The 24,503-nt window shown below is 37.1% G+C and overlaps 1 protein-coding gene across 11 annotated transcripts in view; it reads right to left on the bottom strand.

Annotated features, from left to right (window-relative positions):
- GTDC1 (glycosyltransferase like domain containing 1) overlaps nucleotides 1-24,503 on the bottom strand; it is a 429,626-nt gene that overhangs the window by 337,099 nt on the left and 68,024 nt on the right. For all 11 annotated transcript variants that reach the window (XM_070389962.1, XM_070389968.1, XM_070389890.1 and 8 more), the window contains one exon: nucleotides 12,756-12,819. The gene's annotated coding sequence lies outside the window, so the exon portion shown is untranslated. The remainder of the gene's footprint in view (nucleotides 1-12,755; nucleotides 12,820-24,503) is intronic.

Raw genomic sequence — 24,503 nt, forward strand, 5'->3', positions numbered from 1 at the left:
GGAGTTGTCAGAGGACATTTCACTGACGGTGAGATGACATCTAAACAGTAACCAGAAGAAGAGAGGGAAGGGGCTCTGAAGATGTGGATGGTAAGCCTTCCAAGCAGCAGGCAGAGCTAGAGCCTGAGATGGAATATACTCACCATGTGAAGACAGCAGGAAGGTCTGTGTGACAACAATAAGCACTTACTGAATGATAACATTCTAAAAATTTTGCTAAGTGTTTGGTGATATTAAAGTGACCCAAATATTAATTACAATACAGACTTAAAATGTTATAAACCATTTGAACTGGGTCTCAAAGAGGGACCAATACCAAGTACTACTTCAAGAAGATGAACCAAGGGGTCAGAAAGTACAGTGGGTCAAGATCCCAGTAACAAAGACAAGCTGAAGAAACGTGTAGATACTCTTGGTTCATTTAGCAACTGTTCAACTCTTTTCTCCTTTTGCTTTCTTCAAGAATTCAGACTAAAATACTTAGTTTCCCAGATACAAGGAAGACTGTTTCACAGTCTTCCAAAATGACATTAAGTGGAAAGAAGGCTCAAAACTGGAAAGCAGCCACTTTGGGAGCCAGGACAATGCTGAACAACTCTGAACAAATCAACAACCTGTAGGACTTTAAGCTGACTCATCCCAGGCCTCTGGTATCAGGCCCTCCTCTCCCAATTCCTTCTGCCCTTAGCCTTGTTCATCATCCTCAAACTCAGCTACATTTAATCTGTCTTCTTTCTTCTTCCTCTGAAACTTATGGATATTTTAGCATCCATCCTCTACTCAAAAACCAATGACTGTTCCTACCTGAGAAAGAAAATTACTTAACAGGAAACAAGTGTGTGCGTGCATGCGTGCTCAGTCGCTAAGTCGTATCCTACTCTCTGTAACCTCATGAACTGCAGCCTGCCAGGCTCCTCTGTCCATAGAATTTTCCAGGCAAGAATCCTGGAGTGAGTTGCCATTTCCTTTTCTAGAGGATCTTCCTGACCTAGGGATCCAAGCTGCATCTCCTCTGTCTCTTGCATTGCCAGGCAGATTCTTTACCACTGAGTTCCTTTCTAGCCTCAGTTCCCATCACTGTCACAGACACTGTTACTTCAAATGCAAGACTCCCTTGCCATTTTTCAAACATTCCATATACATCCCCACCATCATGCACAACTAGTGCTGTTTCTTCTTTTGGGAATCCTTTCACCTTTAGTACCCGTCAAATTCCTACATAAATATAGCTCAAGACTTCATTGAAACCGCATCTCATCCATGAAGGTTTAAGTCAATTGCTTACCCATATTCTTGCTGGGAAAATCCTATGGACAGCAGACCCTGGAAGGCTACAAAAAATCCATAGGGTCACAAAGAGACAGACACAACTGAGTACCTGAGCAAATTCATCCCATCAGAAGTAATTACTCCTTCCTTTGTAGTAACACCAACTTCACTTGCACCCTAATAACAGAAGTTACCACAATCTTACTCACACTATAGAGTATGTGTGTGTCTTCCCAACCAGATTTTGTTTCTGTGGCAACAGTTTGTGTACAATCCATGTTTATATCTATGCAAATCCCAGCAAAGTACTTTGCACACAAGGCATTTCAATAAATGTGTTTCAAATTCTCATCAAAAGATTATAAGAAGCCTTCACAAAAGGTGAAGGGGAAAAAAGAGGTATTCCTGAATTGAAAATTACAGCAGCATCATAAAGTCAGTTGTCCAGTTATTCAAATAAGCTCTAAATCATTGTAAATATCATTGAATGAGAACATAAAGACAACAAAAAATAAACCATGAGTGGTTACTGGGCAGCATAAAATTAAAGAAGAATGGGGAAATGAAAAGTGTAAAGCGACCTATATTAGGAAGCATTACCAAGGAATACTCAAACAATTCATTTAACAAGTACTTACTAAGCGCCTACTTTAGCCCAGAAACTCTATTAATTGCTGAGAATACAAAGGTGAAAATATTGAGAAAGGGCTGAACTTTTACAAGGAGTATTTTTTTTTATTTTAATTAGAGGCTAATTACTTTACAATATTGTGGTGGTTTTTGCCATGCATTCACATGAATCAGCCATGGGTGTACAAGGAGTATTTTTAAGTTCAAAGTGTTGGCCTATAAATGATTACTTCCTGAAGTATGACCAAAACAGCATCTGAAGGACCTAAAGACTATGGATACCCAAATTTCAAATCCAAATCTAGAAAATGATCTTGCCTAAATTGTGATTATGTAGCATTCTCTCCCAGGACTGCTTCTGAATGTTAAAAGGGCTTCCTTTCTTTTCAGTGACTATAAACTGCTCAGATAGAAAATTTGAGTTCCAGATACTTGAATCCATTCCCTATCCTGAGATAAGTTCTATCCATGCACAGGTTGTTTTAATAATTAAGGTAACAACAACCCTGCCATCATGAATAAAGAGGCAGGAATTTATTAAAACAGTGCTATCTAGGGGATGTCGTGTGGGAGATGAGTGGATAGTCGTCTGCTTTGTCCTCTGAGGTCAAAGTAAAAGAAACAGAATGAAAGTACAACAAAAAGGACTTAGGTTAGACATGGGAAGAATTGTGAGGCACTGGTTCATGCTGCCAAGATTCACTCTGAGCCTTTTCTTCTGTAGATCTTGGGGGGGGTGGGGAGGTAGCCTGCTTAGTTTAGAGCAAAGCAAGCAGATACAAAGATGACTTCGTAGGGACTCTTTTGGACATGTTTTACTATTGTATGTAACCATTTGCATGTGGACTGGAAACATATGACACTATCACTCTTAAGAATTAAAAGAAAGAATATACCCAAAATGCCATCTAGTATAAAATCTGATTTAGTGGGCTCTTAGCCACAAGGCCTCCAAGGATCTAATAACTCCTTTCTATAAACCAACATCAATAACGTAAATTATCAAATGACTTATTTGCCTTTTTAATAAACTCGAATTACTTATTTCTTCAAAAACTGAACATATCCTTGTTTAAACAATGATCCATGCATGGAGTTAAAAAGAAATTATATCTTTTTATTTACCCATGGAATAACTCGATCCAACAAAAGTACTGGTACTAAGTTATTCTGAGGATTTTTCTATAAGCCTTGTAACTGAGTATCTTCTATTCAAAACAACTGACATCTTTACACTGATGTCCCCTTAGCCATAATGAACAACTGTATAAAATTTAGTCCACAACCTCTCACAAATTAAAAACATGACTGTGCCCTTTACATGTATAAATGATATATACCAATATTAACAAATGTAATATATTTCTTAAAATTCATTCATTCAACAAGTGTTTTATTGAGGGTCTATCTAGGCACTATGCTAGGGGTAGGGACAACAAGATGACCTAATTAGAGTTCCTGCTCTCAGTCACAGAAACTTAACATCACAATATCAAAACGCACCGTACTGAATGTCAAAAGGAAACAAACCTTAAGTTGCTTTCTACAAGTACTCAGAAAATTCAAAGGTCCAAACAACTAACTATACAAAAGAACTAAGCAAGTATGTCAGATAACTTTAGGATGGGTCACCGACACTCTTTCCAATTCTCCTTCTCCTTGCCTTCCTCCAAAATAAAGGCTCAAAAGCTAAAATATCTTTTTTAAATTCTTGCCCACAGTAGTAGGCATCTGAATTAAATTTGTCCATTTCAGTCCATTTTAGTTCACTGATTCCTAAGATGTAGATGTTCACTCTTGCCATCTCCTACTTGACCATCTCCAATTTACCTTGATTCATGGACCTAACATTGCAGGTTCCCATGCAATATTGTTCTTTAAAGCACTGGACTTTACTTTCACCACCAGACACATCTACAACTGAGCATCATTTCTGCTGTGGCCCAGTCACTTCATTCTTTCTGGAGCTATTAGTAACTGCCCTCAACTCTTCCCCAGTAGCATACTGGACACCTTCCAACCTGGGGGGGTGGGGGTGGGGGGTGGGCTTCATCTTCTGGTGTCATATCTTTTTGCCTGTTCATATTGTCCACGGTGTTCCCACATAAGAATACTGGAGTGGGTTGCCATTTCCTCCTCCAGTGGACCATGTTTTGTCAGAACCCTTCACTAAGACCCGTCCATCTTGGATAGCCTTGCATGGCATGGCTCATAGCTTCATTGAGTTACATGAGCCCCTTTGCCACAAGGCTGTGATCCATGAAGGGTTAAACAAAGAACTTCACAGTATTTCTATAAAGGCACCTAGTGGCCTCCTGAACTCCACGGTATGGCAGGAATTTATGTGATCCTCTCCTTTTAGATCTTTTTTTTATTTATTTGTTTTTAATTAAAGATAGGTTGATTTTCCAGGTGGCTCAGTGGTAAAGAATCTAACTCCCAATGCAGGAGAAGCAGGTTCGATCCCTGGGTCAGGAAGATCCCCTGGAAGAAGAAATGACACCCACTGCAATATTCTTGCTTGGATAATCCCATGGACAGAGGAGCCTGACAGGCTATAGTCCATGAGGTCGCAGAGAGTCAGACATGACTTAGCAACTGAACACACAGGCAATTAAAAGATAACTGCTTTACAATGTGCGTTGGTTTCTGCCATATAACAACGTGAATCAGCTGTAAGTATATCCCCTCCCTCTAAAGCCTCCCTCCCAACCACCCCTACACCCCACCCCTCTAGGTCTTCACAGAGCACCAGGCCGAGCTCCCTATGCTATACAGCAACTTCCCACTAGCTGTCTATTTTACACATGGTAATGTAGATATGTCAATGCTACTCTCTCAATTTGTCCCATCCTCTCCTTCCTCCACTGTAGCCACAAGTCCGTTCTCTTCATCTGCGCCTCCTAAAATGATTTTTATCTCATTCTAGAGGTGGTTAAGCTCCAGGAGTTGGTGATGGACAGGGAAGCCTGGAGTGCTACAGTCCATGGGGTTGCAAAGAGTAGGACACAACTGAGCAACTGAATTGAACTAAGAGGTAGTTATGTGACACACATTTTATCCCTGAGATGCAGGCAGAAGTCCCCATGAACAAGCATCTGTTTCTGAAGAAAAAGAGAAAGCTCTCCATGAAAACTTGGTTTCTGGGCTCCCTTTACTTTTCTTCCAGCTTCAAAGTAAACACAATTTCTATAGGTACAAATGTCATCTGCGGAATAAGAAGTAAGCATTTTGCACCAAGGATGAGGGAACACGATGATGTTACCTGGACCTTTGATGGCATCTACCTCCAGACTTCTTATAACAGGAGACAAATAAAATCCTTACTCACTTAAGTCACAGTCAGTAAGATTTTCTGCTACTTGGAGCCAGGGGCATTTTTACCATTAAAAGGAAGCCACAACAGAGATGTTTAAGTCGGACTATCTACGACTCCTTCTTGCTTGAGACAGAGGCTGTGATCTAGTCCTTTCTAACTAGAAGAAATAAAAACAATTTTGAATTTGCATGTGTACAGTTTTACTACAATCTTCTATAACCCAGATTACTTAAATAAATATGTTCTAACTCTTCCGTGGATATTCATTTGTTGTACAGTCATTACAAGATTTTTTATTTCTTTTCCTAACTGAAACTTTCAATACCCCAAACCTATAAAATAACATTTCTTACAGTATGATATAGATCACTCATATATGTAATATACACTAATATACAGCTGAAGAAAGGGGTAAGAAATGAGAATGGAGAGAGAAAACAAGAGGAACCTAGTTAATTTGAAAGTATAAACTTTAAAAAGTATCTTCATAATGAATTAAGACCCCAAGATTAACAGAATTTTTAAAATAGGAAAGATTCCCCCAACATGAAACCACTGTCTCTGTTTTTTGGAAAATTTTTAACTTGAAAAATATAAAGACTTCCCTGGCAGTCCTCCTCCCCTCCTCCACCTAAGTCGCTTCAGTCGTGTCCGACTCTGTGCAACCCCATAGACGGCAGCCCACCAGGCTCCCCCGTCCCTGGGATTCTCCAGGCAAGAACACTGGAGTGGGTTGCCATTTCCTTCTCCGATGCATGAAAGCTTTGAAAGTGAAGTTGCTCAGTCGTATCCAACTCTTAGCGACCCCATGGACTGCAGCCTACCAGCTTCCTCCGTACATGGGATTTTCCAGGCAAGAGTACTGGAGTTGGGTGCCATTGCCTTCTCCGCCCTGGCAGTCCAGTGGTTAACATTTCATGCTTCCAATGTAGGGAGCACAGGTTCAATCCCTGAGCCGGGAACTAAGATTCCATACACTGTGTGGCAAAGCCAAAAACAGAAAAGCATGTATCAACAAGTATTGTTCATCAAACTGATTGATCACTAGAATTATTATATCACTGCACTATCCCATCTATTTCTAGTAGCCGCCCTAAGATAGTAATCTCTCCCTATGTAAGTTTCAACTGGACATATTGTAAGTGTGTACTGTTCTTGGGATAGTTTCAATTGTACACTGCTAAAAGATTCATTAATTTCAACCACCATCAACTCCATATGCCACATATACTTTTTTCTGCCTTTTGTGTTCAAACATATTTCACTGTGGCCATTCAGAGGAAAATTATACATTCCAATAACACTTGAGTTCCCCTCAGTTACCCTTTCAGTGGCCAGGGTAATGACAGAGTAAAGAATCGTGTTCTTCACAGGCTCTCTCTCTTTTTTTTTCCTCTCCCATTTGGGAGAATTTCAGCTTCAAATCTCTTGTGCCAAGAAGCAATGGGTAATGTCTAATGCTCTTCTCTAACAGTAGCTTACTCTGGCGGGAACGGGAGGAGAGGCAGGAGAAATCACTCACATTCCCAGCTTTGAAAAAGTCTTAGCATATGGAATAAGCAATCTCTTACTCTATTTTTCTAAAATAGAATTATGGAATCATAATAGGTAAAGGGGCCAGAGGAAAAGGAAACAGAATTAGAAATTTTACAACTATCTGTGAGTATGGGTAATGGCTAAAATTTAACCCTAAATTCCCAGTGAAATCAGTCCAAGAAAACACCTATAATTCATAAAACCTGGGGCTTATATATCACTTGGCATTGTTCATAAGTAGAGACTTCCTCTGTAAAAAGGATTTTTAAAACCACATTCTCATGAGACAGCAAGAATGGGAGAAATAAGGATAATAAGCATAGATAACACAAATGCCTTGGTTTTAAAATCAACACTCAAAGACAATCTACCACAATCCCTATGACCTCAAAAGAAAATTCAGAGAATAAGTCTCCTTTGTTTATGTCATCTCAGCTTCAATTCCATCAGCAGTTATCTCCTTTAAAACAAATATTTCTAGGGCCCTTACACGATAGGAAGTCCTTTTTCTCAGGCCCATTTTTATTTGGTTATCTTTTTAGGTGCACTAAAGATTGAGTTTACAATAAGCTGAACAGACAGCGTACAAAAGGCTTTTAGAACTATACCATATGGTCCAGGGAAGGGAACAATCTGGACGATCCCCATTTCAATCTGCAAGCTTGTCCACCTCTATAACACATTATACCACTGTAATAAAATATTAAGATGGAAACGTAAAAGCGAAAATAGTCTATCTTTAGCATTACCAGGCAACCACACTTCTGAAAATTTACTGATAAACTTAATAAACATTTAATTTATATTCTGAAATTTTGGTATGCAACACCAGGCATATAAACCTAGGCAACTATTCACTAGAAACAATATTCAGCAGGGATATGTGTGAGTATTCAACTTATGCTTCAGAAATTTGGAAGGAAAAAAAAAACACTTTTACAGGGGGTATATTGGCAGGGGTTGATGTAACAGATGACACATTCTTGGAAATCAAATAAAAGCAATAGGGAAATACCCATTGTTGCCTGGTGAAGGCCTAATCACATGGACACAGCTGGAACCAATGTAGATCATTCATTAATAAAATTGTATTGTAGTAGCCACTTTTTGATGCATTTCAATTGCTGCTGTAGCCAAATCTCTGAATTTCTTTGTTCCATGTTAGCAAGATTGCTTGAATGGGAAATATGAGAAGATTTAGAACGGGAGAGGGGGGGAACAAACCTGTTCTCATGCTAAAAATGACACGACTAGCTCAAAAAGCTAAATGTCACTTTACCTTGCGATCTACTTATACTATCAGCAGCTTAAAATATGCAGCGTAAACCTGAAATGGGGAATTCATATGGTACCATGGATAAAAAGTGAGCAGTGTGAGATGCCACAGAAAACATATGAAAGACTTGTGAAAGTATTTTACAGAATGATGATATAAGATGTTGGGAGAGGGAATTAAAATGTATCAAATACTAAGGGGAGAATCAGACAACTGAATTAATATAAACTCTTTCATGGAATACTCTCTATTGACTTTTACACTGAAGTATGTACTATATGCTTAAAGGAAAATCATTCATATTTTTGACCACATAAACTTAGAAATCACTATTTGTCATCACATGTTACCAATATTTGATATCAAACAGCCCCTTTTTAGAAGTTAGGTTTAAAATCTGTACTAAAATTCAAATGAAATAAAATATTGGCTCTAATTATAAATGTGGTATGTACTATAATAAAGTTATGGTTAAAATAATAAATTTGATATTTATCCAATTTTGCTGGCATCCGTTAATACATTTATTTTTCTATGTTTCTGCAAATATAATGACTAAGCTTCTATATCATAATTTCTGCAAATTGTATAATATCAAACCATAAAGATATAGCAGCCTTGATATGAAGCCTGATCTAAACAAAACTGTAGAATTTATTACTTACAAAAATGAAAAACTCAGTAACATTTATCAAAAGCACTGCTCAAACATTATAGGTCTTAGATATATTTCTATTATGCCTCTGTGTGTAATTAGAATAAACAAATAAATAGCACAATTTTCATGTTGCAGTTTCTAATTCATCGAAAGATATATTCCTACCACAAAACAGATAAAGGGGCTTAACTGCAAATAAAAATTATACCAATGGAGAAAATGTATTTAAAGTCAATGAATAGTATTCAATACAAAATTAACATTCAACATAAGTGAACACACAGGAAGAAAGAGTTTTTATCTGTATTATCTCTAACCTCCAATTCTAATATTATCAAACCTTGACACAAAGGACTCAAGACAGTCATGCACTTAACTGGACCAAGAGAAAAAAAGTTTCACTGCCATTTCTTCTCAAAAGCTTCAAGTTCCTTTGGCTTAAAATGTTGACCTAAAGATGTAATTAATATAACTTAAAAGCACCTCACCCAGATTCATTTGAGCTGCTCTACAGACAAGCCACTTACATACAAGTTTAAAAAAAACACACTGGGGGGGACTTGAGAATCATAGCATTTAATACATGTGCATTATATGTACAAATCAATTTGAGTATTTGTTTGTTTTGTTATAGTAATGAGCCAATATGTTGCTGAATCTGTCTCGAGAATGAGAAAAAATAACAGGTGAGTTTATTTAATGCATACCTCTGATATACCTGTTTTACAAATCCTTTAATTATTTTAAAACATGTTCTAAACTTTTAAAAAATCTCTGGGGGAAAAAAAAAAAACTTTAGATTGCACATGTTTATCTTAATGTATCCATAATAGATATATTTTCCAGCGTGTACAAAAATGTTTTACATTAATCATTTTAACACAAACCACTGTTTACTTTCTTTTTAGTCATATCTGTCATACACTTACAAATCTATGTAAGCTTTTACTCCCAAAGGAATTTTCTCATTGCCAGAAATCATTAACAATTTTAAAAAATAAAGGTCAATCAAAATATCAATCTCCTCCTAAGAAAACACATTTGGCCTATTTAACTATTCTTACTCTGAATGTATTTAAAAAAAAAAAAAAACACTGATTTTTAAAATAGATCACTTGAAAGTGAATCATTTGTTTTGCTTAATACAACAAAAAACATTTACATTTTGAGGAACATTCTAGAAAATTTCATTGAATGGTTGCTCATAGTGAAAATCTAGTTTCCTCTTCAAATCATTACTTAAAAATCATAATGCTACATTCTCACATCACTTGTAATAGTAGGTTACTAACTAAATTTAGAAAAAATTGGAAACTTAAAAACACTTTTGTATTTTACCTTGCATTTTGACTTCAGAAGAAAAAAATTTTAATGCACATCCTTGTATTTAATGGAAGCTCACTTGCTTACCTAACTACATTTGTCAAACATTCCAAAAATGAGTATTCTATCTATAAAAGATATGAACTGACTCTGAATTTTAGACAAAAATAGAAAACAATAGCAAGTTTTTTGGTCTCAACAAGAGATAGCCTGGCATAAAAATCTATATAATATAAGCAAATATTACTCGAGAGTTTCAATTCAAATAATAAGTTGTGAAGCAAGACAAGATTCCTACCAATCCAAAACACTATGTCCACATGACCCAAGTGGGCAATATTCAGAAGGGTTTTGTGAAAAGTGAGGCAAAAATGCGACTGCAAGGAAATCTCAAGAAGAGCTGGAAAAGGCGAATTGAGCACAACCTCCTATAAGGAACAATGCTATTAAGTAAACATGGAAGTTGTGAGGAGAATGTCTCTATTTTTTTTTAAGTTGTTTTTTCTTTTTTTTTCATGATGGTGTTCTAAGTGAAGAAAGAGGGAAAACAAATGGTATACGGAGGAAAAACTAAGGCCTGCTTGCCTTCCTTCAGTGATGCTGGGAGGGCACACCCTCTGCCTTATGAAAACCACCGCCAGAACCAAGCTACACAAAACATTTTGGCTGCCAGCCTAGAACAGTGCCAGGCTGTTTTTTATTTTTGCGCTAGACTCCCTCAATTGAGACAGTGTGGGATTGTCACTTTGATGCACATAGAGAACAAAGAATAATATAGGACAGAGGGGGGTAATTTTTTTGCCCCTTTAAAGTCAGGTTAGCATTTTGTTTTCTTTGACAGGTCTTGAAAAGACCCAAGAAACAAAAGTTATGCTGAAGAATGGATCAATTGCCTGAAGAAATTAGCGTGAGTACAATATTGTCAACAGTTTAAAAGCCATGTGAGAGATTAACATTTTAAGAAATCAGACTTAAAAGGGGTCCGAGTCATACATTTACCTGTTTAAGAGGCCACAGACCAAGAAGTACATGATTGATACATCAGCACATAATCTTATTTAAAATCTGATGGTATGAAGGAATGCCATAAAATCTGACCAAGAAAAAGAACGAATATAAGTATTAAAAATTTTAGGTCACCTTTCAGAGGCAACTGTGTCAGCTGCTATTGTGACCTTGAGTTCTCCAAAACTAAATAATCTGACTAAAAGATTATGATATTAGAATCTGAATACTTTATGCCTTTATAGGGAAAGAGGTGATAAATAACCAAAAATGTTTAAAGGATTAAACCGCAAATCATCTACAAAGTTGCCACAGACACAAACAGGAAAACCATCTTTTCTATCCTATTCAATTCTGTACTAGAAGCAAAGCTAACACAAATGAGAAAGCTAAGTGTGTGCTGCTGCAAGCTTGAACTAAATCTACTACCTAAATCTGGAGACTGAAAATACCAATAAGCCATTAGCTCCTAGAGGTATGACCTTTTTCTCTCTAATGCACAAGATAAGTAGAGGTAGAGGTCCATTTCCTACAAACCAAATGAAAAGAAAGAATGAACTATGACAAGCCCAGATCCCACGCTGGCATATTTTACACTAAGCTCAGCATCATCTAGAAGCAGGATGCTTCTCACTGCCAATCAGGCGGGGAGAGAAGTTGTGAAAGTAATACAGCATTGATGAATAGCACCAAAGGTCTGTGAGTCCCTTCCTCCTGCACATCTCCACTGAATCAGCTGTTAAAAGAAGACCAACGGCTGTTACAGAAATAGCAAGAACTAAAGCACTTGCCTCAGATGTTACTCATGGAGGCATGGGCATTTACCACCTGAGCCTATCTCATTTCTGACAGAATGATCCCCTGCCCAGTTTTGTTCATGGCCACAGATTCTGATAGCAAGTCACAATCAGTGTTGGGAAAGGCAACGGGGGAGGGAGGATGTGAAGAAGAAACTGAGAGAACAGTGGTCAAACTTCAAACAATATACATGCTTCTCTCACGTAAATTAGTGTTCATGCACAATACCTTGGGACAACAAAACCTGCGACAAAGGTTCCAGGTACCATGATTTGCTTTGGGTGGCAAGGGTAAGTATGCCATATAACCAAAAAAAAAAAAAAAAAGGCAGTATTTTGCTCCTCACTGTTCTCCTTTTGCATTTCCTTTCTTTCCTCTAAGATACACTGCTGATGCTATTACCGCATGGGACACTGATGGTTGTAGGCAAAGCATTCATGTATTGCCAAAGTGGTCCAGAGAGTGCTGTATGGCTGGCTTTATTTCAGCAAGGAATACGAGGCAAAACCAGGAAGCAAAAAGAATGAAAGGTATAGAAGTTAGGCGATAGCCTGTGTTTTCTGTTTATTAATGATGCAGATGAAATGGGCAGAAATCTGGAAAAAGCAGCCAAGTTGACTGAATTACAAAGAAAGATTAAGGAATTAAATGCGTATAACTTGGCTGACAACCAAGGAACAATAATTGAGAGTTGTCCACAACTCTCCAAAGTATATACATAAAAAGAAGAGCAAGGGATTTTTATCTACTATAGAAGTGTGAATATATGAAATAATGATGAGATAAAATAAAACTTAAGAAAGGATATTCTTCTTTCTTCCTAGAAATATGTATCATCTTACTGACCCACACTGCAGGAAAGAGTAGATAATAGGAAATGACCACATACTGCCAGGGGAGTTCATTGGTGGAGAAATAAAAATGAAATCCCATTTGCTTACCTGATGTTCCAGATACAGTGATGTCTCGCTTTACATTTGTCCAACCTGGCTAATGCAGAGATACCTGTGAAATCACAAAAGACATAGTAAAGTTGCTATCTTCAAACTAAATCCAATCTGAATTCTGAATCCTTACCTGGATAAGAGTTTACTTGAATGATCTAGTAGTCTGATTCTTGGACAACCCAAGATAGAAGAACCTCTAAGAATAAAAATATTCTGAGACTTAATTAATAAGAGCTTTTTTCAGTCTTTCCAAGGATTTCCCAAATTAATTATGACAAAAAAAAAAGTAATTAGATTAAAGCTCCTTAACCTTGGTACATGGACAGCCTTCAGGAGTCTATGTACTCCTGAATGAGATATGCAAAATGTGTGGGTTTATGTAAATGTATTTCTCTCTAGGGAGAAGGTCAATAGTTCATGAGATTTGCAGAAAGGTCTATAATCCAAAAAACTGTCAAGAACCTCTGCTGAGTATCGTCTAAAATCTCACAGGCAGGTTGGAATGCATATAACAACCAGTCCAGGTTTGGGGGTTTCACCCCAGGGAAATGGTGGCGGTGCACAAACACGTGTAGATCTGGGGTAAACACCTTAAGAACACTCCTTTCTGGAAGAGCATAACATCAAGTGTAAACTGTAACTTAACTCACACAGACCCATGTTCTCTGTCTGCCATGCACAGTGAAGACAACGATATCGCCATACACCCAAGGGTGGATATTCTGACTTGCATCTTCTGTTTATATTAAAATCAGAATCCTTAGGTATATACACACTAGCAAGGTCAGAACTAACACAGCAACTCATCCCAAAAGAAGCCTACATGACAAGCAAAAAAGAGTTTACCTAGCACAAAAATCACAGGAGGAGCCAAACACATCTCCTAAAAGAATTGTTCAAAACAGTAATCAGAGTCACATTAACCTACACCAGGAAAAAGAAACAAACAAACAGGTCAGAGAACCTTCCCTACATCAACTATGAACAAGATGGGAAAGCATTCACAGCCAAGACAGGATCCGAGCTGAGGTCTCGCCAAAACGACGACAATAATGAACAAACACCAAGAAGACATATATCAAGGGAAGAGGGAAAAAAAAACTCAAAATTGGTTTATTTCAGAGACTTCCCTGGTGATCCTGTGGTTAAGACTCAGCATTTCCACTGCAGTGGGTGCGAGTCCGATCCCTGGTCAGGGAACTAAGAGCCCACAGGCTGCAAGACCAATAAATAAATAATATGTGAAAGTCATAAAAAAATTTATTTTAAAGATGGCTTATTTCAAATAACAATTATGTGATATAGTCTCTCAAAAAAAAAAAATAGTGTGTTTAACCATGTGTAAAACAGATAACTAGTGAGAAGGTGCTCTGTAACACAGAGAGCTGAGTCTGGCACTCAGTGACGACCTACAGGGTGGGAGGGAGACGCAGGTGGATGATACATGTATACTCATGGTTGATTTGAGCCACAACACAACACTGTAAATCAATTATCCTCCAATTAAAAGTTTAAAAAATAAAATTTTTGAGTAGTGTGTTTAGACATTCACCTCCTGAGCATCTCTCAGCATGGCTCCATCCGGTGCTGGGAATTCATCAGTGAATAAGACAAGCACAGCTTGCCCTGCTGGAGCTTAATTTTGGAGCAGAGAGGATGATAGAAGACAAATCTATCAGCAATATACCATTTCAATGTGTGACACGTGATACAAAGCAAAATGATGTGACCGAGGCATATGAAAACAGCCTGCATCTATCTAGTACATCACAGAGATGTTCACTCCAATTCTCAAAGTGAGTCAGGGACTTAGAGAACTGAGGCAGAGAAGGGACTGTGAGGACAGCTAGCTAATCAGACCTTTTCACTTCAGAGATGAGGTCAGAAGAGCTGTTCAGGAAGACAAAGAGTCACAACTTCGTTATCTCCAAACATGAAAATCCACACTAGACTAGTTAGGATTTCATGATACACACTCAGTCTTTAGAGAGAGAATTGACAGGTTCTGAACAGCATTCCTGAAAACCTGGCTGACGACAGAGTACTTCATACCCTCCATATTTAATAAGGGGCAACCGTCTAGTCAAATCCTTCAGAAGGACGCACAAAAACAGTAACACTGGTTGTGTGCTTAGTGGCTCAGCAGTGTCCAACTCTGCAATCCCATGAACTGTTGCCCGCCAGGCTCCTCTGTCCGTGGGATTTTCCAGGCAAGAATACTGGAGTGGGTTGCCATTTCCTACGCCAGGTGATCTTCCCAACCGAGGGATTGAATCCATGTCTCTTGTGTTTCCTGGACTGGCAGGCGGATTCTTTACCACTGAGCCACCTGGAAAGTCCAACACTGGTTACATGTGTATAAAGAATATGAGTGTTGGGCCTAACCTTTGAAATCATACTTTTTCAATTTGAACCCAGTAATGTGAAAGTGGCTCACTTGTGTCCAACCCTTTGTGACCCCACAGACTGTAGCCCACCAGGCAACTCCGTCCGTGGGATTTTCCAGGCAAGAATACTGGAGTGGGTTGCCAATTCCTTCTCCAGAGGATCTTCTTGAACCTGGGATTGACACCTGAGTCTCCCGCATTACAGGCAGACACTTTACCGTCTGAGCCACCAGGCAAGCCTGAACCCAGTAAACAAAGTGATAATTCAAAAGTTGTAAAAGTAATCTTGAAGTTCAAAAACAAAAATAAATAAAACAATACTGAGTAGGAAAAGGTATGGAAATCTATTTATATGTAAAGACATGCATAGAGTGATCCCGACTGGTGGAGTATCTAGGACTTTAGCCTCAGCTATAAGCTATCAACAGAGAAATATATTTTGTAAGTTTTTTTTTAAGTTGTTTGAGAAAAAACATGTCAGAGATTTCAAAAGATCAGTGATGCAAAGTTTCCCCGAAGCTAGAAATCTATTTACACTATTTGCTTAACCTACAGCATCCAATCTAAGAAAGTAATCCTGAGTTCTTTTCTTTTGACTGTGAGCAGATTCTATGGCATCTGTCATCTCGCTGACCAGAAGTGATGCCGTAGACTTGACTACACGGCAGAGTGACCTGTTCCTTCCTCCTTGGTCAAGAGAGAGTCTTCTACCCAAAGCTATAAAGCTGTCAGGGATGTAGTAAACACTTTCCCTTAAACTTCTAACAAGTCAGAACTTTTCACAAAATTTACTCCCCAAAAAGGCTTATTCACATGAACTTGCTTTGTGTTGCCATCATTCAGTGTCTTCATTTTTAATTTAGTGGTATTTTTAGCCAAATGAAATGAAAATACAGTTTTTCTCAATCTGTCTCAGCTCTACTCTTCATGTTCTGGGACCCAATTCTTGCAATCCTTTAACAACTATTTATTTCACACCAAACTAGATATCTCCCTAAAGCTTACCAATCTAGCCTCCAGGCACATTTCTTAAATAAAAGCTGTAGATATTTGTAAACCTAAAATTTGCATACTAAAGGAACAAATCAACTATCAAAAGACCTAGTAGTATATAGCAGTTGCTCACCTCTAAGCAGAGTTTTAAAATTCATTTTGATTTATTATTTTTTTAAAGAAACAGTTATTGACTTTTTCTCTTTGCAAAATACTGTTTAATGGCCTAGTTAAATTAGAGGTGAGAGTGTGAAGCAAGTGTTTTAAATTGGTAAATTCTAAATAAAGGTACATCAGTCAAAAGTTTTAATAAGACTCAGCAGGACAGAGAAGAATTAACAGTCTGTACGGTATCAAAAAGGAGTGATAGATAATGATAACCTTCATCATTTGCATAGGGATTTATAATTTCATTGCTTCAAGATTAACAAAATTATGTGGTATTTTGCCCATTCTTATCAAGTAATGGATGCCTTGGTTTGTATACATTTATCAACCGAACCAAGTAATAGAAGAAATGACTGAAATGTTATCAATTAATCTGCTGCATTTTTTAAGGTACTCCTAGGTACCAGCTATCATAATCTCTTCTAACCAATAACTGGGTACCCTAAAATAAAAACATAAGGTTTCCAACAGCATCTCATAAACAGCAAATTTAGAATTCTAAAAGTCCAGTAGGTTCCTAAAGTGGTTTTTTTAATTAGATACATTACATTCTTTTCTTTACCTTGTAGTTCAAGTCAATTGTTGTTAAATCGTTCCTTCCACCAAATAGTAACAAAAAATACAGATTGATGAATGTATTCAAGACATAGGGAGCATGTAGCTGGATGGAGAAACCCAAGCAACAGACACAAATAATGAGACGAGTTCAAGTAATAAAAGGATTCTAGGCTGGAGCAATTGTTTTCAATCATCACAGGACAAAAACAATACACTACTGTGGCCTTGCCTCACCAAGCACCCAGAATGTGTTCAAGGCCAGTGCTCTGCTTGGTACCCAGGTCTAATGAAAATCTGCAGAATCTACAACGGCTGCACAACAGAATCACCTGGAGGCCTTAAAACAAAACAAACTAAAAGGTAATACTTAAACCACATGATCAGAGATTTTGGTTTCATCAATAATTTTTAGAAGGTCCCAGGTGATTTCTTACACATGCAGCTATGGTTAAGAAATACTGCTAAGGGGCACTGGGTCTCAAAGTATGGTCCCTAGACCTGCAGTGGGAGCAACTGCAGTTGAGCACTTATTAGAAATGCAAATACCCAGGCCCCAACCCAGACCTACTGAACCAGGAAATCTGGGTAGGACCAGCAGTCTATATTTTCATGAACCCTTCAGGAAATTCTGAGATACATTAATGCTTGAAAAACACAGCTACAGAGTAAGAAGAATCTGGGTTTCAATCAACTCTCCACAATTTACTTACTGAATGACCACTGGTCAGCTCTCTAAACCTCACTTTCCTCATCTGCAAAATAATACACTCAGCTAAGATTTGTAAGCGCTTCCCTGGTGGCTCAGTGGTAAAGAATCCACCTGCCAATGCAGGAGTCATGGGAATCATGGCTTCCATCCCTGGGTGGGGAAGATCTCCTGGAAGAAGAAGTGGCCACCCACTCCAGGATTCTTGCCTGGGAAATTCCATGGAGAGGAACCTGGAGGGCTACAATCCATGGGGTCACAAAGAGTTAGACATGACTGAGCGACTGACCACGCACATATTATGTGCCAGAGAATGCACTAACAAACACTTTATATATATATTAATTAATTTAACACAACAAGTTACCAGGTAGATATTACTATCATTTCTATCCATTGAACATTACAAAGCAAGGAAGCAGAGGATCAGAATTTGAATTCAGGATTTTCAAATTCGGAAATCCTTGCTCTTTCCCTGTTTCACAAAATATGCTGATCTGCTCTTTCTCCTTCCTCCCTTCCTCCCTTTCTTTCTCCTCCCTCCTCCCTCCTGTCTTCTCTCTTTCCCTCTCCCCTATTAGTCTCTGTCTATTTGTCTTTCTCACTTTCTCTGGAAATTTATTTTCCTACTACAAAGCTAGAGATTAACTAGCATGTACGGTGTGACTACTGCTATAAATCAGAAAGAAAAATATTAATATTTTAAAAATTTAAAAGTCTTAGTAATGAAGTTACTAGATGTAGATACACACTTTGCAAAATACAGAAACACATATAATTTAGTTCTAAACTGGTAAGTCAAAAACAGAAGAAACTCAGAAGTTCATGAGACGAGCTCAGAGACCAAAGCATGACATCAGGAGGAAGTCCGACTTATCTTGAAACAGGATGAAAAGTCTGTCCAGAACAGGGGGAGAAACAAAGGGTTAGAGAGAGGTAGAAAACAAAGCTAAGTTCCGTGGGTCCTCACTTAGACTAAGAAAAATTTCACTTCAGTACAGTAAAGATACAAAATCTTTTTTCACAGAATATTTTTGACGCACTGATAGTAAAAACGTAAAGTCAAATCACATACTTATTCTAGGAAAAAAGGATTATACTGGAAAAAAGTATACATAAAAAAGGCATTTCTATTACAAAAAATATTCCATATGCTCCACCCTTTACTGTAGTGTTTCCATGGGCTATTTTTATGCACTGCACAGTATTTTCAGTCATTCACTGATTCAATCAACAATGACTGATCTCTTTGAGTAAGCCATCAAGGATAAAAAGATAAATAAGATACTGACCCAGGGCACATGGAGCATTTATATTACACTGCAAATGTTATATGCAATATGTACATGAAGTTATTAGGAATTCCAAAGGTCAATTCTTAGGAACGACTTCTGTGAAATTCCTGAAAGTCAATGTAGTGTAAACTACATTCTGCAGTTAACATACCCAAGTACTTTGTCTATGGTAGCATCACAGACATCATTTCACAAGTGGAGTATTCCCAGGACCATCCATGTTGAGGCCGACTTACGGCTAAGAAACGCAGGCAAATGTAAAACCTAGAGGTGAGCTTTTTCCTTCATCATTCATTTCACTTTTCTTGAAGAACTAAAGAAAAAACTATTCTCAGAAGCCCACTGGAAGATTCTACCTATGTATTAATGCAGGAAAATGTGAGGCACAATGGGCTGACTGAATTCACTAGCATCTCTGTCAATGATAGTCCAGGGCTGTATAACATCTTATTTAATTTTACTCTAATCTGACAACCCCACAATGCACATTTGTCTCTAAGAACCAGTTTAGAAAGCATGTATTAATACATCCACCATACTATGCTTAAATGATGAGCTGCTATAGTTATTTTTTTCTTAGGATAAATCTGAACCAAATTTGCTATGATATTAGAAATTACACCATTTTTCAAGCTACACATATTTAAGAATCATCTTTAGTAACACTATTTATTAATAACTTATACAAACACAATATATTCCCTGGTGGCTCAGCTGGTAAAGAACCTGCCTGCCAGTGGAGAGGCAACTGATGTGGGTTCAATCCCTGGGTCAGAAAGATCTCCTGGAGAAGGAAATGGCGACCCACTCCAGTATTCTTGTCTGGAGAATTCCATGGACAGAGGAGCCTGGTGGGCTACAGACCATGGGGTTACAAAGAGTCGGATATGACTGAGCACCCACACACAAACACAATAATCAAAGAACTGAACCCCAGAGTTTAAAACTACCTAGCAAACCACTAGTTTTTATCCCACATAGTATCTAAGATACATATAGTGTTAAAATTAAAAACAAAGGTATACAAAAACTTTCCAGTATTTTGAGTAACAAATTTCTTTGGCCCCAATATATCCAATTCATATTTTACTACAGTAGTTTACTAAAATTCAATCCCCTACCATCTCATTCTTTAGCAATATAAACTGCATATAACAATGTAGTATAATTAAAAGGTTGGTATATGAGAGTAGTTCAATCTTGATAAAAGTGGTTGGGATAAAATCATCTTTTAAAATATTCAGACGATACCATCCAGATAGCCACATGCACTTGGATCTATACAGCTTAAAAAACTTGTTTAGATTTACTGAAGCTATACCTGCTGTCAAGGAACAAAAAAGTGATGAAGGTTGATCAAACGCCACTTTGCCTCCAGGATCGTGTTAATGTTTTCCACTAATGCCATCCTAAAAGTTAACAGTCAATGTAATCCAAAGGTTTCTCTTTATTTCTATATTTAAATCATCACAGGTTTGATCAAGCATGCAAATCCCTCTGGGCTAAGGGTTGCCATCAAAATGTCTTATAGGAACATTAAAAATTGAATGGGCATAAACAACTCCAGCAGTGCGAAGCTCATGACAGCATCACTGTGATCTCTGTGTTTCATGTGCAACAACACTGGGGAAGTTTGCAAGGGAATCTGAGCAACTAATTACTAGCTTTTGCTTCAGGGCAGGTGCGCTGATCTCTACAGGTGTCTCGGCCGCTGCGCTCTGCCTACTGCATTGCCTCTTGAAGACGTCCACTGTAACGACTTGCTGAAGCCCTGCAAAACATCTGAAAGAATACTAAACTGTTGGGAATTCAGGAAGAAACATGTTGTGACTCCTTCTTTAAGATACCACTGAGGAGAAATAGCAGTTGGAGAGGCTTTACTTGGTTTGTGAAAGAATAGTATAAGGCAGTATAAAAAGTAAACATAAAATTATATCTATCAATCACACACATTAAATGAGGATACCAATGTTGTCTCTAATAAGTACAGGCAGTTTTTCAAATACTGTTATTTTTTAAACAGGATATAAAAAAGCAAAAACTAAATAAATAATAAACTTACATTGGCCCAACTTTTTTCATTCATGCAAGAGAATGGCCAGTGCTAGGTATGCAATTTTCGAAGGATCAAAAAAAAAAAGAGAGAGAGAGAGGTTACCCACTATAAGAAATTAGCAAACAAAATAGTCACCTGCTGACTGGGGAGGCATATATACCATTCACAAATGATGCCACATAGAAGACTCATATTCCTTAAGATCTTTGCCATAATATTTCATAAGAAATAACACACAAAGCGGAGACAAATATCGCCTGCTCTGCAACTTGCTAACTGCTTAATCTTGAGCAAGAAACTTAAACCTTTCTGGGTTTCAATTTCCTCATGTAATAATAAACTAAACCCAACTCTTCAGGGGGTGCTTTTAAATAAGACAGTGTCTCTTAACTAATATTTGAGCCTGAGCTTGACTTATAGTAAGGGCTTAATAAATTATAATTAGCAACATAGCTTCTAAACACATTAGTCTCTTGTTCTTAGCAGAGCACTAACCAAAATAAAGCATCTTGGAAAGTAAACACTTATCAGTAGTATGCTATTCAAAAATTTGTTATATGGTACATTTTTAAAAATACAAATATTTGTACTTTTAAGCAGTCAACCAATAAGTAAACACACAAACACAACATTTAAACCATTTAACTAACTCTTTTACTATCTGAATAATCACTCAACTTGGTAAAAAGTTCTTATTTTCAATTTTGAAATTTTGTGAATAGTCACTTTTATAACAGTAAAGGATAGTTCTAATAATATTTCAAAATTCATCTTACTAAAGAATCTTTTAGGTAATACTCAGGTTAAGGTTCTTAATAAATCTACTAGATTAAGAATATATTTTTACCAATTATTTTCATCCAAAATTCTCTATTTAGAGTTTTTCTTAAACTAAATAGAATTAAGAGGGTATTTCAGAACATCATTAATATAATAGGGTAACTAAAACATCACTTGTTTCTAAATTTTAATAAAAGCAAGAGTTAAAATTGTTTCAGACTATTCTCAAAGAGTGAAAAAAGTTTAAAGCAAAATGTGTACAAAATACATAAAAATAACATAGTATTCGAAAATTGAGAATAATGAGACCCCTGGGCATGATCAGAATATAACTGTTGGAAAAAATATCCCTCCCACTCTCAGAAGACTATTACATCAGAGGCTTATTTCTTCAAATCTGGACAACGCAATAACCTTCTGTTTTCTCTTCCTTTAAATCCTTCTTCCTCCGGTTCACCCTCCAGTTTTCACCCTCCAGTTTTCACCGGCATTCCAGCCAGCTTGAATTTTAAGAACTGACTTGCTGTGCTTTCCTTCACTCAGACCTAATTATGTCTCATCCACACACAAAAATCTCTTCTAATGTGGAAGAAAGGCACATAGATACTTAAACAGATACGTGTGTGCACACACACATGCATGTGCGCCTGCACATTCACGCACAAGTGTGCATGCACAAAGTACTAAGAGAGGATAAACCAGAGGTCGATTCATTTTGCCGACCGTAAGTCAAGGAAGGTTTCATACAATTGATGGAGTCAGGTGAAACAGCACCTACAAAACAAATGCAAAGCTTCAGGCCATTAGCATCCATTACTAAGCCTCAATCTATCCCACTTCAGCTGCTTCCTGTACTCTCCTCACATGGACCTATATATCCCCATTCTCTAAACACAGTGGACACCTTGCAGTCACCTGACCTCTGCCAGTCCCTCTGCCTTGAATCCCTTTTTCATCTTCTTCATCTTTAAAGTTTTAAAAAAGAAAAAATACCCTTATATCCTTATATCAAGACATTCTCCCTTCCACTTATTTTTCTTACATGGTTAAATCAAGGAATCAAAAGGCTTTGGACTTTGCAACTGCAAGTAGGAAGACAGTATTAATTCGGGCAAAAATTCTGAAGGAAAGTGATTTTCCACTTAAACTGTAATTATTCAGGCAACACTTTAATCAAGTGAGAAAATTGAATAAAGATATTTTTCTCTCATGTACCCTTTCTCTGCTTTACCACAAAAAATACAGGAATAAGACAAGAAAAATGAAAACAAATTTAAAAAAATAAAAATAAATAAAAGAAGATGGATGATTCACATAAAAAAAAAAGAAAAATGAAAACAATATGAGATGCAGGAAAAGACAAAGGGAGTTTCTAGTTTAACAGCAAAAGAAAAGCACACAAGAACACACCTACATAATGAGATGGAAGGAGAATGGCAGTCTCCCAGAAACATATATTCAAGAAAAAAAAATGGAAACAAATAAATTTCCTAATATGTTTCACCTTATAGAAAATTAGATTAAGAAGCTCCTGGAAGCTCCTGGAAAGAAATACTGAGTAACAAAAAAGCTATATAAATGAAAAAACAAAGCATTACTAACTTCATGAAAAACAAAAAATCAAAGGCATATTTCTCATCAGTTCATTATACTTCTTAGTTATAAATAATATCTGAAAAGTATAATAATGTAACACCAAAAACAAGTTAGCCAAAAGTTGTAATCTAACAATACTGTAATATGTTGAGAAAAGATGGAAGTATAAAAATGAAAAATCCTCTAAGTCTGTACTATAAAGTCAACAAGCAATATCCAAAAGAAATGAATCAAAAGGTAACTATATATATATATATATATGTAATTTAGCAATATAGAGATATATAATAATCAGAAGAAACAGATGAAAGGTTAGAGAAGCAGACTGGAAAGAGTGGGTAAGGCACAACTGTATTTTCTTTCTTTCTCAGACATGTGACATGTAGGATCTTCCCCAACCATGGATCAAACCAATGCCTCCTGCATTGGGAGCAGAGCTTTAACCACGGGACTGCCAGGGAAGTCCCACAATCATATTTTCTAATAGGCTATTCACAACAATTAGAACTTTAAACTAGGTAACTGTATTACTTTGACAAAATAAGAACTTGAAAGAATCAATCATGCTCACAAGAATAGTTCTGACAGTGTTTTTCAGAAGACTAAAAAGCAGAAACAATCTAAATGTTCAGTAACAGGTGACTGGTTAACTGTTCAGCTGCTAAGTCACGTCTGACTTTGTGCAACCCCATGGACTGGAGCACTGCACTGGCAGGCAGGTTCTTTACTGCTGGTGCCACCTGGGGCTTCTGGATACCATCCTCCCAAATGAGGGAGTTTTAAAAATAACTTGTGCATTACTTTTTTTTTTTTTAAGTGGGGGGAGGGGAAATATTGATTGGTTTTGAGAAGGATCATTAATCACCACACAAGTTCTCCAATTTATTGTTCTTATTAATTGATAAGAAAAAAGTTCTCCAATTTATTGTTCTTATCAAATTTAGTTCCATCCCACATTGTTTGTCTCTCTCAAGCTGACTTCTGAAACACTTTTTTCTTTTTTCTGAAGGCTTCAGGGAAGAAGGGTTTAAACAGAGATCTCCAGGATTTCTTAATAGATACACACTTTTCATTCCAAAATGCCAGTTACTTAAGGCTTTCATTAGTAGAACATCAGTTACCCAGAGTGTTACTATATTAAATAAGCTTCAAATAGGATTATTTGTCTTTATGTGAGTTTAAGATTTCCAAATTAACTAGAAA

Source organism: Bos mutus, chromosome 2 (genome assembly GCF_027580195.1).
Source record: "Bos mutus isolate GX-2022 chromosome 2, NWIPB_WYAK_1.1, whole genome shotgun sequence".
In the NCBI taxonomy this organism is placed as follows: Eukaryota; Metazoa; Chordata; class Mammalia; order Artiodactyla; family Bovidae; genus Bos; species Bos mutus.